Consider the following 13306-nt stretch of genomic DNA (forward strand, 5'->3'; position numbering starts at 1 on the left):
GCTAGAGAATTCTGATGTGACAGATTAAAAGGTTAAGCATTATACTGCGAAAGGCAGACCAGAATCAGTTTGGAACTGGAATCAGATTTTTAAAAGAGCCCAAGGAGGAAGAAGGTGGAAGCAGAACATGGAAGAAGAGATGAAAAATGAAAACATGAATAGCTTAACTGTAATACAGGGTGGCAGCAACCAGTGTCTGCCCAAGGGAGAAAGGATGACAGAGCTGAAGTTACACAGAACTGGGAAGATCTGTTAATAGACGATGTTCCCAATAGAAATTCTTCATGAAAGCTGACGCCTCTGAGTGAAGGTGAGGGTGTGTGGGAGAAGGGAAATGGCTGGGGGCAGCAGAAACTAGAGAATAATACAAACTGCTACTTTAATCACAGAGGGTAAAAAATTGGTGGGATGAAACTTCAGTTGTGGAATTTAGCATTTTTGATAGGATGGGTGGTCATTCCTTCTCTACACAGATAACAATGAAGACCTCACCCATAAGAGCTTTTTGTTTGTTTCTGTATTGCTGTCCCCCCTAACACAGAATAATGTAGCTTTTCATATATTATTCCTGTTCAAAGGGAGTCCTTAAAAATACCACAATTAATTTATTTGCCTTGCACTGCCCCCACTGACAGGACTCTGGCACTCTCTGCCAACACAGGGAATTCCTGACAAATATATAAGGCACAGAGCATTGCTAAACCATATTTCTAATTGCTGAAAAAATATTTTGAGCTTTACTCTCAACACTACTATATTTACCTCTCTCCCAAATGTCTACACATTGGGGATGCCTTGACTTTTGGACTAGATAACAGATCAGCAATTATAAGCAAGAAAAAAAGATCATTAACAAGAAGAATGGAACTCCTGAGCTTTTCTGTTAGCAGCTGTGGCTGGATACTTTGCAATACAACCTTAACATAATTACTTCAGGTTTCTTTTATTTGTTTATATTAAAGTTGGCTATGTGAAGATGCAAATAATGAATGAAGGGAGCAATGTGTTCACTGGCAATGACGAGACTACATTCTCAAAGAAATGCAAATCCCTTGCAAAAAACTTGTCTGAGAAATATTTTAAGCTTTCTGTTTCAGCCAAGAACATGAGAAGTACATGGAGTGTGGTCTCAAGTGTGGAATTTTCTTATTAAGTTCTGAAAAAGTGCCCAGCTGGCCTGTCTGAACAGTAATTATTTTTATGTATAAAACCATTACACCTGCTAGCAATCATTTATTCTTTTGGTATATAAACAAACACCAGACACAACACTGTTTGTAACTGCTGCACCCTATGGCACCTAACTGAATCTTCTGTGATCTGTGAAGTAAAGAAATGCTGAAAATACACAAATATGGTTGTAAATAGCAAAAACAAGAACAGGAGATGACAAAGAAAACAGAAAAATAACAAAAATGCATTCATCTGCAAGACTAACAGAGGCTAAGGAAACAAAGCAGATCTAATATTAAACATGACGTGAATGTGGCAGTATCCATAAATGTGTAGAAGCAGTTGTGGGACAATGAAGGGAAGAGATGGAAGGAGTGGTCCTAGAGGAGGAAGCACCACTTTATGGTTTGGGTATTGTACAGAAATACATTCTGAAAAAAGGTGTTTTGAAAAAAAAATAATCTCCTTAAATGTTTTATATGTTAAAACGTACTATGATTTCCCTCTTGAACAGCACAGAAAAAGTTATTTCAATATATTTCAGGGAAGAAAGACCTAGGAAAAGACATATAGGAAAAGAGATTCCATCTCAACATTAGGAAGATCCTCTTGGCAGTAAGAGCTGTTCGATAGTGGAACACACTCTCTTGGGAGTGTGGTAGAGTTTCCATCTTTGGGGGTTTTTAAACAGAGGCTGGATGGGTGTGCTTTGATTGTGTATTCCTGCATGACAGGGGGTTGGACTGGATGGCCCTTGAATTCTCTTCCAACTCTATGATTCTATTAATCTAATTGTGCACAGCCTATCTGTATTTGGATTGCAGGGCCACTGTACTGTTGTAATAACACAGTCAGCCCCCCATAGCCATGGATTCTTAATACATAGATTCAACCATCTATGGCTTGGAAATATTCCAAAAAGTTATACATTCCAAAAAGCAAACATTAATTTTGCTATTTTATATAAGGGACACCCTTTCACTTCACCACTGTATTTAATGGGACCTGAGCATCCACAGATTTTGGTATCCATGGGGGTCGTGGACCCAAACAGCAGTGGATACCAAATGCACACTATAATAGTGGGTGGGTGTCTGTTTCTACTACTACGCTGAAACTTGGAGCAAACACTAAGGGACTACACAGGATTTGTACCTTGTGGTTATTTGAATTTTAAAATGAGTATTTGATTCTCTAATACACATTAACTGATTATATTACAGTGGACCCTCAGGCTGAGGTTTGGTTTGATTATAATAACTGGATTATTGTTCTGTTACCAATTACTTTTGTTGTGAATGGTCATTGTCATTTCCTTGTGAGATCTATCACAGACTGTAGCCCTCTTAAGAAGTACCATTTACAGACTGTTAAAAAATATTTCAGTTGCATGGAATGAGGAATCAAAACTCACTCACATCCAACATTGTGCATTCTTTCTTGTTGCACCCCCACAAATTTACCTGTACAGCATGCATGGGTATAGCACAGAATGATTCTCATGTATGCTAAAAAGATTCTATGGTACAGACATCTTCATTCTCTATGAGATGCCTAGACGGAGGAAACCAGAGTACCTGGTGTGAAGAGTGGGGCATATTGGTCAGAACCACTTCTGTTTTGTATCATCCCAGGAGTAATACTTCCAAAAATAGTCTGCACTTCTTATATTTCATGGCCATTCAGTCCATGTTTTACAATGCTTTCCTTTATACCCATGTGTATAAAACTGCCAACTGAGAATTAACAGTTCATGCAAGTGTAGAAATGGATCCTATTTCTTACAATAAACCCATTAAGTCTCTTGTCCTTGCATTCTAAATACTGTCTTATCCACAATTGGCATTATAAAGACTTACTAGTTATTTATCCATAACAATATCAATGTGTATTACTCTTTTGTCAACAAAATGAGTAAGTAAATAGTGTTCAGAGGCGATCTTTTAAAAGTAGATGTATGTTTTTTTAAAAAAAATCTGGACACAGCAAAAGATGTATTAGCAAAGTTTCCACTTTTGGCAAAGTGACAAAATATACATTCACCAAATGTTGACTTCCACAGTTCAGATCACTCACACCTCTCAGTCTGCAAGGACCTACAAATAACAGCTGTTGAAATTTTTGCATAACCTAAACTTTCAGCTCTAAAGAACTCTTACCTGTCTCAATTTGTTTATATTCTTGGTAATGGAGCGATTCACTATTTATACTAGTTGTTTAAACAGTAACATGGCTGTTACAGGGATTGTACATTTGCATAGGGATGACTAAACCTAAGTAGATGCATTAACTTTTCCTCAGATATATCTCTGAGAAAAGTGTTGGAACTGTTCTTTTCCATATACTGTATTTCCTTTGTTTTGCAATTATGGATTTATCAAAATTATATTTTCAAATAAATTACACACAGCACATTCTTTATTTATGATGGATGAAAAACTTCAAGAAGTCCCATCTTTGAAACTACACCAATAACTATGAACTGAGAGTAGGGTGTACACACTGAGGTGCCAAGGCAACATCAGAAACCATGACATTACATTAGTATTAAATGCACTGGTGAAGCTGAATAGGTACTTCTTTCAGATTCATAAACTGCCTGTGCTCTGAGGAAAACACACATTAACCGTTACAATTGGCAGGTGTGGATAGCTGTTTTTTTCCTGTTTGGATTTGCCACTTTGGTTTTCTCTCCATGAATCCTAAGTGGAATATCAACTGAAGGAAGTTTGGTCTAGAGCTGAGGCGTAATACTGTGACCCAATATGATTAGCTAGATACAAAGAAAGCCTTCTATATTTACCCAATGCTTTAAGAAAAATACAGGAATGTTAACATTTTACTGACCTGGCATTCTAGTTCTTGGCTCACCTAACACAGGTGTCACAAAACTCATAATTAAACTTGGTAGGGCCCACGCAGCTAGCACAGAGGTGAGTGTTTATGACCTTAGCGAGATGGGATTTCCTTTCAGAAGGCAGGACATCAGTAGCAAGTTTTTAACTAACATTTATACAGAAGCTGTCATTGGGAGAAAGATATACTATGGTGGGACAAACTTTTTTCTGTGGTAGGAGGAAGGCATAACAATCATGGAGGCCCCCATTCATTTGCCCCCTTCTCCCCATGACCCCCTGTTGGACTGTCTCGTTTGTGTATGTTGTAATTGCATCCACTACATTTTTGCTTTCCTGGATTCCTGCAGTCACACCATGCTGTTTATATGCCAGTGTGGTAGTGCACATTTTTTGCCTTAAGTCAGAGTATATGGACTTCTTTTTGCTCTAGTTTTTAGCCCTAGAGCATGGCTACACATTGAATTCATCCCAGTTTCACCTTGTACATCATCTAAACTACATGGTTTTGAAGCACGTTGAAGCCACTTTATTTGGTCAGTGTGGACAACTGACAAAGGCCCAAAAATGTATGGGCCAAAAGAAGTGGCTTCCAGCCGCTTTGGGGTCATGGTGTATACATGATGCATGCCCACGAAGTAGTTGGAAGCCACTCCACGGTTGCCACTAAAGACAGCCAAAAGACAAAAAGGACAAAAAGGAGCCAATTAAATTTGGCTCCTGGTGGCTTGAGACTGTAGTGGCAGCCTGCTTTGGAAGTGGGCCGTGCAATCACCATGTTCCCAGCATATTCATGGCCTGATCACGGATGGACCAGCCTTTGGCCACTCCTGGTGGGCCATCTGCTTCACCACAAATATTTCTTTTAGGTAAAACCCTAATGTTCCTATATCTAAAGTTCAGTTAATTTTCACATTACATTCTCTTTGGCCTTAAGCAGATGGGCAAAAGAAAGCAGCTTCTGGCCACTTCAGGGGCATGGTGTTTAGATGATGCATGCCCTTAAAGCATCCGGAAGCTGCTCCAAGGCCGCCTGAGGCAGCCCGAAGCTACCGACAAAAGGAGCAGATTTAATCCACTCTTGCTGGCATTCAGGACTGTGGCAGCAGCTGACTTTGGGAGTGGGCCATCTGGTCACCGCAATCCCAGGGTGACTGGTGCTGGTGCGGTCTCTGGCCATTCTATTTGGCCAGTCTGCTTTGCCCCTTAGACATACAGTATTTTTATTTTTATTTTTTTGGAAAAGAATATCCTAGAAGAAGAAAGAGGTTGACTACAGTCCCAAAAGACCACTATGACACATACAGTAGCTGCAAGAACCACTGAGGAAGACATGAATATAAGATACTTGTGTTGTGGATTTAATAAACTACTTGAAAATTTTATCTAGTGTTATGTAGGCTAATGTATATGTAAAAATAAATTACTATCTCCCTAAATGTCAGCATTATAACTATCTCCTGCATAAATTTTATCAGGCTATACGTCTTTATCATCCTAGCAATGTTTTATAAAGTATTTCTTAATTCATTAATATGATCTGGCATTTCATAAAGTAAACTGCAGCCATTTGAAACAGAACACGATGCTACAAAGTAGTACTTGAGAAAGAACATTAAACATTTAGGGTAAAAGTGTATACATTTCCAGTGTAGACTGAAGCACTAAATCAACTAAAACTTGCTTCTGACAGACTAGTGATGAATTATGGGATTTTCACTAATCCTCAGATAAACAAAGTGAACTCTGTTCTTGAAGCAAGATCTGCCTGTTAAATCATACAGCCCAGATTCTGTTCCTCTGTTGGAAAATGTGATATTGCACTGATTGCTACACAGGTTAGCTCTCTAAGTTTTCCAAATGCCCTTTGTGCATACAGAGCAAAGAAAAATTATGTGGCAGAGCATATAAGTGCAAAACAGATTGATCCACACTGCAGAACCATCTATGGATCAAGGCCAAAAGATTTATAAAAATAAAAACATGGAAAATACATAAAAATGAGACTATTTTCTCTTGAAAATATAATCATCATCTCTATTGTCAGCTATCTTATTTGAGAGTTTTCCCTCTGGACCTGTTAGAAAAATGTGAACACATCAGGACAGATCAGAGATACTGTAAAGCAGGACACAAGACCATTCCTCTTAAATGTTACTAGAGGCATTTGTGATAATGTGTGTGCAGATTCTTGGAACTATTATTGTTCTTTCTTATTCTTACTTTAGGTCTAATATGGTCACAACCAAATACCTGAAGTTGTATGATGCTGATTATTTTATATTTTGTCCTATATGTTTTGTGTGTGTTCTCCAGAAATAAAGTAGTCTGAAGTGATTTTTTTTTTTAAAAAATCACCTTTCAATCTCTATAATTATTAATACCTCTATTATTGTAACCTACAGTGCACCCGGGTTATACAGGGGCATGCCATACACGGCTTTCATTGAAAGCTGTGTGCTGGAAGAGGCAATGGTGTGTGTGCCCATGATGTGCACAATCCCCACTGAGTATATGTGGTATTTCTCTTACACATGGGGTCCGGAATGGATCCCCCTGTGTAAGGGAAGGGCCCACTGTATTTGTTTTAAATGTATGTAGGATACAAAGAGATACAGTGATTCTTGTTGTTTCTTGAAGACTAAATCATTTATGGTGGCATGAATGTTCAGTTCTCTGAAACAGTCCAGATTCTGTCAAAAGGGGCAGGACACCAAACCATACTCAATGGGTGTAACCCACTCCTTACTGGTAATGCACTAGCAAAACATTGTGACTGGTGCAGAGAAACATGTTTAATCACTAGGGTTACCATTTTAGGCATCTGGTGAAATGGGCTGTAGCTGATGTAAGCTTATGTCATAATTAAGACACCACAAGACTATTTGTTGTTTCTGTTGCTACAATGTAATACGGCTATCCTTCTGGAATGCACTGGCCTCCCCCACTGCAACATGAACTCCTACAATTTAAGAAAAGAAGAAATCTTTTGTACTTTTGCATGAGAAATAGCACACCTGCCAGTAGTTTAGAATTATAATCTTTGGTGATTTAAGTTGCATTAACTGTACTATTCCCCCAATTAAGCCTTTTAATCACCTTTTTCTATAGGTCACCGTCACCCCTATTGTATTCTAATTCTTCCAGTACTCAGAAAAGGCTTTAAAAGAACTGACACCACAAAAAATAATATGCCACCCAAGATACTATACGGCCGGTGTTCGAAGTGAATCCCTTCTTTTGGATCAAAATGCAGGACTCAAACAGCCAAGGAAATGGTTTTGCTATAAATTTCCCCTCTTCTCTCACTTCTCAATAGTTCCCACTTGCAACACATGAAGGCCCTTAAATGTATTCCTCTTCCCCCCACTAGTTCCAGGTACTGGAGACAATGAAGTATCTCACTGGGTTCCAATTCTATTCCAGGCAACAAAGTGTAAGTCTTAACTATTAATTGATATGCCATTTATTTCAGCATAGCTATGTAGTTGGAGTTGGGGTGGTGGAGTTGGAAGCAATTTTGGGTGGAATCAGAGCTGGTACAAATGAATGACTTCAGCTTCAAAATAAAAGCATATAATATTAAATGCCTATTTTGTTGCACATTTATCTTCATAGGAATTCTGGGGGGAAACTGTTTAGAAATTATGATCAAAGAAATATATTTTATGTTTTATCAATCTATGTATCCTGATGATTCATGTGGTAGTGATGAAATGCCTGGTGCTACCATTTTACTACGGTAAATTTGTTGTTCATAATTAATATACATTTTGCCATTTATGAAGGCAGGTTTGGAATAAGACAATAGAAAAAGAGGAGTCGGAGTGGAAAGTTTGGCATGCCAATACCAGAGTCCTGTATTTCACTCTTTACAGACCAATAATCAATGCAAAGTGAAACCTATTGGGATTCAATTATACAAATGAAATAGAAAATGAGAGGAAAAGAAAGAGCAGATCTGCTGTTAAAGAAATGATTATCACCTAATGGAATCATATCAATCAGTTCTGTGTTTCAAACAATTATTGTGTCTAATCTTATTAGGACTGAAAAGATACAGTGAAAAAGACACATTAAAACAGTTTTGCTTGTTGGGGTGGGGAGGGGCATAGCACAGTAATGCATCACATGTTCTGCATGCTGACAGTCCTAGGATCATGGATTCAAGCCTTGGCATCTTCTGCTAGGGTTGGGAAAGACTCCCATTTGAAACTTCAGAAAGTCATTTCCAGTCTGTATGAATACTGAACTAAATAGACCAATGATCTTACTTAGTACAAAGCAATTTCTTAGAGACTTAAGTATCAGTAACCAACCTGTTAGAGCAAATTGTTTTTACCTGCCAAGATTTACAAGTCTTAAGAAACTCTATACCTTTTCTCACAACTGCAGAGGGGTTTGAGTGTTGGACTCTGGAGACAAGACCCCGCTCAGCCATGGAAATCTATTGAGTGACCCTCTCAGCCACAATGGCAAACCCCCTCTGAACAAATCTTGCCATGAAAATTCTGTGATAGGTTTACCTTAGTGTCACCATAAGTTGGAAAGAACTTGAAGACACAACAACAACAACAACAACAACAACAACAACAGCAACCTGATGAGAAGCAAGTAAACCTACTCAGCATCTTATCTTTGCCTCTCCATTCCCTTCACAGAGCATCACAGGAGTCTAACCTTACCCATACATGCCCCGCCACAACTGTATAAAAGACCACCACTTCACTATTGAAGAAGAATGATACTCACTACATATCCCTTCAAAAAATAAAATAAAGCATGTATTTAACTCCGAAATAACAACAGGGGAATTCAACAACTTTTAGCATGATTTCCTTTCCTAATAGGCTGCAATGCTAGTTTGAATCTTTTGTGGTTTTGGCCATATCAAATCAATACAATTTCTGGCAGCCATTCAAAATCCATAATAAGCAGTTACAATGCAATTTTGTGTTTTACAGCAAAGAATATCTACAAAAGCCATGGTGAAGAACAGAGTTGGAGAGAACTATACCATAATCTCCTCTATCTTCTGAATCTAACCTTAGTACAATAATATCAATATGTCAGCTATTTTAATAGGACATTGGCAATGTTTCAAAACTGCCATATAAAAAGAATATTACTGGGAGCTCTGATGTGGTGATATGACCAAAACAGTATATCAAAGGCAGACAGCAATCCCATAAAGTACATCAGCGTAATTTAAAAAGAAAATATACATTTAACCAAAGCTATGTTTAGGTGACTTTTAATAGTAAAATGAATGAAATATTTCAAAAAATGCCAAAATCATCATGATACAAAGATGTGTGCATCATTATTTCAAGCTAGGGTGCTTTGTAAACTACTTTCCTCACTTCTACTCCTGCATGGCAGAGGGTTAAACTTGATAATCCTTGAGGTCTCTTCCAACTCTATGATTCTATACCATCATCTTTTCCCTCAGGGAATAGAAGCAGCTGAGATTCAAACTGGGAGGAAAATTTGGCCTAAGGCATTGTGATTTGAGTGTTGGACTATGACTCTGGAGACAAGGGTTCAAATTCCTGTGTGGCCATGGAAACCCAACCTTGGGCAGTCCCAGTGTAAGAAAAACTCATGATAGCTTCACCTTAGGATCGCCATAAGTCAGAAATGACTAGAAGGCACACAACAACAACAACAACAACAACAACATTCAACTTTTGTTCCCTTTACTTCCCCTTAGATTAATGTAAATTTAAATAGGCAAGATCACTCACAGAGGAGGCAAACAATCTTAGTGTCCAATCTGCACAGATTCTATTTTGAGGGGTAATATGATTAGAGAAAAATAAAGCAAAATATAACATAAAAAATCCCCAGATGATTTTTAGGCTGTATTTTTAAACCAATTTTTCTAAGCTCTGATAAAAGATTTATTATTTTTTTCTTTTTTAATTCAGATATTTCTAGTTGTGATCAATCAAGATAATCAAAATAGCTAGGATGTATGCAAATGTATTTGCAGTTCTGTATTGACTTCTTCCTTCTTCTTTTTTTAAAAATCACTTTCAGCAAATATCAAGCTGAATCCTTACTAGGATGTTATGGAAGGACAAGGACAAAACTGAAACAATACATTATCTCCCCAATTCCCTGGCAGGTTTCAGGGGGAAGAAGACCAACATTTGTGACAGCTACAGTAGCTTATCCCATCCCCTAAGTAACTAAAAAGGAGTACAGTCAGCCCTCCATATTTGCAGCTTTGACTTTTGCAGATCTATCTGCTGATTAGATTAATATGTTCTCTCTATGAATTTCTAGGTCCCCCAGAGAAATTCAGCTAGAGGTTCTTCATAAAGTTGTGCTGGAGGGCCTAAAGATTCATAGAGATAGCATGTCTCTAGGCATTTGTAGGTCCTCCAGCATGATTCTATGGCCACATTCTGGCAGATGATGACCATAAAATTCTGCCAGAAGGCCTAAAGTTTCATAGAGAGGTGTTCTCTCTGGTTAAAAAAGTACTGTTGTTTTTTTAATTTGCAGTTTTCCCACTTTCACAGGGGTCCTGTGCCTCCAATCCCAGGGAATCTGGAGGGCCCACTGTAATCCACTCATTTTGTTTTGATCTAGGAAGAGCCCCTTTAGTCTTAATTTCCACAGAGGAAAAATATCGTGTGTGTGTGTGTGTGTGTGAGAGAGAGAGAGAGAGAGAGAGAGAGAGAGAGAGAGAGAGAGAGAGAGAATGAGAATGACAAGCTGGAATTAACTGTGGTTTGTACTTAATGCAAAATGATTAATCACTTTCATGTGGGGCCATCCCTAGGTCTCAGGTGTTGGGCCAGAAACCTTTGGGGCCTGGAAATCATGAACTGACAATCGAATATACAAAAACATAGGAGACTGCTTTAGGGTGGAAGCAGTCCTGCTGTGAAAACTCCCAATTATGGAAAGCCTTCCCTAAAATAGTACACCTGGCACCTAAATGACATTCTTTCTGGCAGTAGGTTATTTTTCTGGGCATTTTAATTTGGAAAAAAAATGGCTTAGTCTGCTCTATGTCTCTACCTACTGCCCCATTTTATTGTTAATGTTATGCTTTTGCTGGATGCTTTATTATATATTTATGATTCATTCCTCCCTGCCTGCATTTCCTGGAATCTGCTGGATGATGTGTATTATGCAAATGTTTTAAATGTTAAAATAAATATCTAAATAATGGATGATACTGAAGGGTTACATGGTTTGGAAGAGAGAAACATATTTCCAAACAAGTTACCTTTGGCACAATTTTTGTTGTTGTTGTTGACACATTCTGGATTCATACAGCAGCTGTGTTCTCTCACCAATTGAGGAACCAGAGTTCATCTGACAAGTTACAGAGCTGAGAAAGGCTGTCAAATTCATATGCTGCACCAGATCACTGGACCAGTCATTTTAGAGGCCTATTCTTACTTTATAAACACTCCTATCTGTTTGTAATTAGTTATGCAGGTCCTCTGGTTGATACATTTGTGCATTACTAACTGTTATTCTATAGCTATGCAGCAAATCCCTTTTATGGCTATCTTCTGTGAGGTTTGACATGCAGAATCTGGTAGAGGGTCTGGATTCTAGAACCAGATTTGAGCCTTTTTGTTTTGTGTTTGAACTGCAGTTATGAAGACTGAAATTTCAGTAATAAAGGTACATTTAATAACAGTTGCTATTTTTTAGAAATTCAAGAGAAAGAATACCACTGCTTTGAACAACTATCTCTGCTTCCTCCAGAGCCCATGATAGTGTTGGACAACCTATTGCCCTCCAAATGTCTGAAACTACATTTCCCATGATCCAGTCACCATGGCCAATTAGGAGGGATTATGGCAGTAGCCACCAGGTTATCTATACAGTCATCCCTCCTTTGTTGCAGACTTGAAGTCCACAGTCTCGAATATTCACAGGGGGCGGCCTCCATTATTTTCAATGGGGCCCGCCCCTGTAGTGCACACCCCACACACGCTTGTGGGCACGTGCCCCATTCAAGTCTATGAGGCTTGAATATAGTCGAGTCTCCATTTTCACGGAGAACGGATTCCTGAATGGATCCCCCATGAAAATGGAGGGCCAACTGTACTTTGTCATGCCTCTTCTGCTGTTTTCTAGAAGATTGAAGTTCTTCCAGAAAGTATTAAAATATCTAGTCAAATAAAGTATGCACACTGAACCAAATTTGCATAAGTGCTGATTTATTCTAAGCAATCTGTGGTCTTACAGTTTAAAGGACTCTTCCTTTCATTCTTCATTCTCTCTCTCTCTTTCTAACTGAGCCTTTTGTTCAAACAGTCTCAAAGGTAAAAGCTTTTGCTCAATTAGGCTCAAAGATCACTTTGCATACTGATATTTCAAGCAAACACAGCTATGTCTGTGAATTTTCTCTTTTTTAAAATCTTTTTTCAGTCACGTAGAAAACAATGGCTATAAAATGTATTGAGATGAAATAAAAACTAATTAACTTTGCTTCCTATGGGATGGAGTGATTAAGGAAGATCGTGGCATGAGATATATTTCACACTATTATGATTATATTTATCTGCTAGATTAATCTTCATGATTATGTATGTGGCATTTACTTTCTGAAAAGTAAATTACATACATATATACTAACTTCATAACTGAACAGTTAATTAGTTATATTTTCAGTACAAAAGCAAGTGTACACATCAAGCAATAAACATAAAGAAAGAAATCTTTGTTTTACAAAGGAAGAAATCTATCATCAAGATATGAACAAAATGAAAGCTCTTACATTCATCCTGACCTCCCTCCTAGCCAGGGAAATGTGCCCTTTCCTAAACTTTCTGAAACATTCCAGATTCTATAATGGGCTTTCAATATCCGCCCTGGATAGCAAATAGTTTTAGGAAGACCACATTTTTTTTAATCAACTCTGACAAAAAACAGAACAATGTTGGGTGACTGTGCTCTTTCAAAAGCATCATGACTTTTTTGGAAATATCCAGAGATGAGAAGGATGATGACCACACTATGAGGTTATTGTACCCCATAAATATAAAGCAACAGTAGTTTACAACTAGTGAAATGTTCTTAAATATAAGGGTCACTTCAGATATTACCGAACTGCTCACAGGCATCACCTTTTAGAAATCAATGGTTGTATCTGTGGATTTAGATGTTACTCCTTCCAAATTTCTATTCCTCAACAACAGTGGTATCATCAGGGCAGAATCTAGTGTACAGGTGCAAGGTTCCACAAAGAAGAATGAGGTCTCCAAATGCAGCAGGGCTGGCTTACACAGTCTTCACTGAGC

The 13306-nt window shown here is 38.1% G+C and overlaps 1 protein-coding gene and 1 long non-coding RNA gene across 2 annotated transcripts in view; one reads left to right on the plus strand and one right to left on the minus strand.

Annotated features, from left to right (window-relative positions):
* Nucleotides 1–13306, minus strand: part of LOC149323705 (tyrosine-protein kinase transmembrane receptor ROR2) — a 179704-nt gene that overhangs the window by 70783 nt on the left and 95615 nt on the right. The window lies entirely within an intron of this gene.
* LOC149323706 (uncharacterized) lies at nt 107–8534 on the plus strand. Its single transcript, XR_016280225.1, has 3 exons — nt 107–310; nt 7402–7464; nt 8424–8534. It is a non-coding gene; the product is annotated as an uncharacterized LOC149323706 (long non-coding RNA).

The sequence above is a fragment of the Sceloporus occidentalis genome, unplaced genomic scaffold (genome assembly GCF_023333645.1).
Source record: "Sceloporus occidentalis isolate IW3139 unplaced genomic scaffold, rSceOcc1.0.p SCAF_1, whole genome shotgun sequence".
Classification (NCBI taxonomy): Eukaryota; Metazoa; Chordata; class Lepidosauria; order Squamata; family Phrynosomatidae; genus Sceloporus; species Sceloporus occidentalis.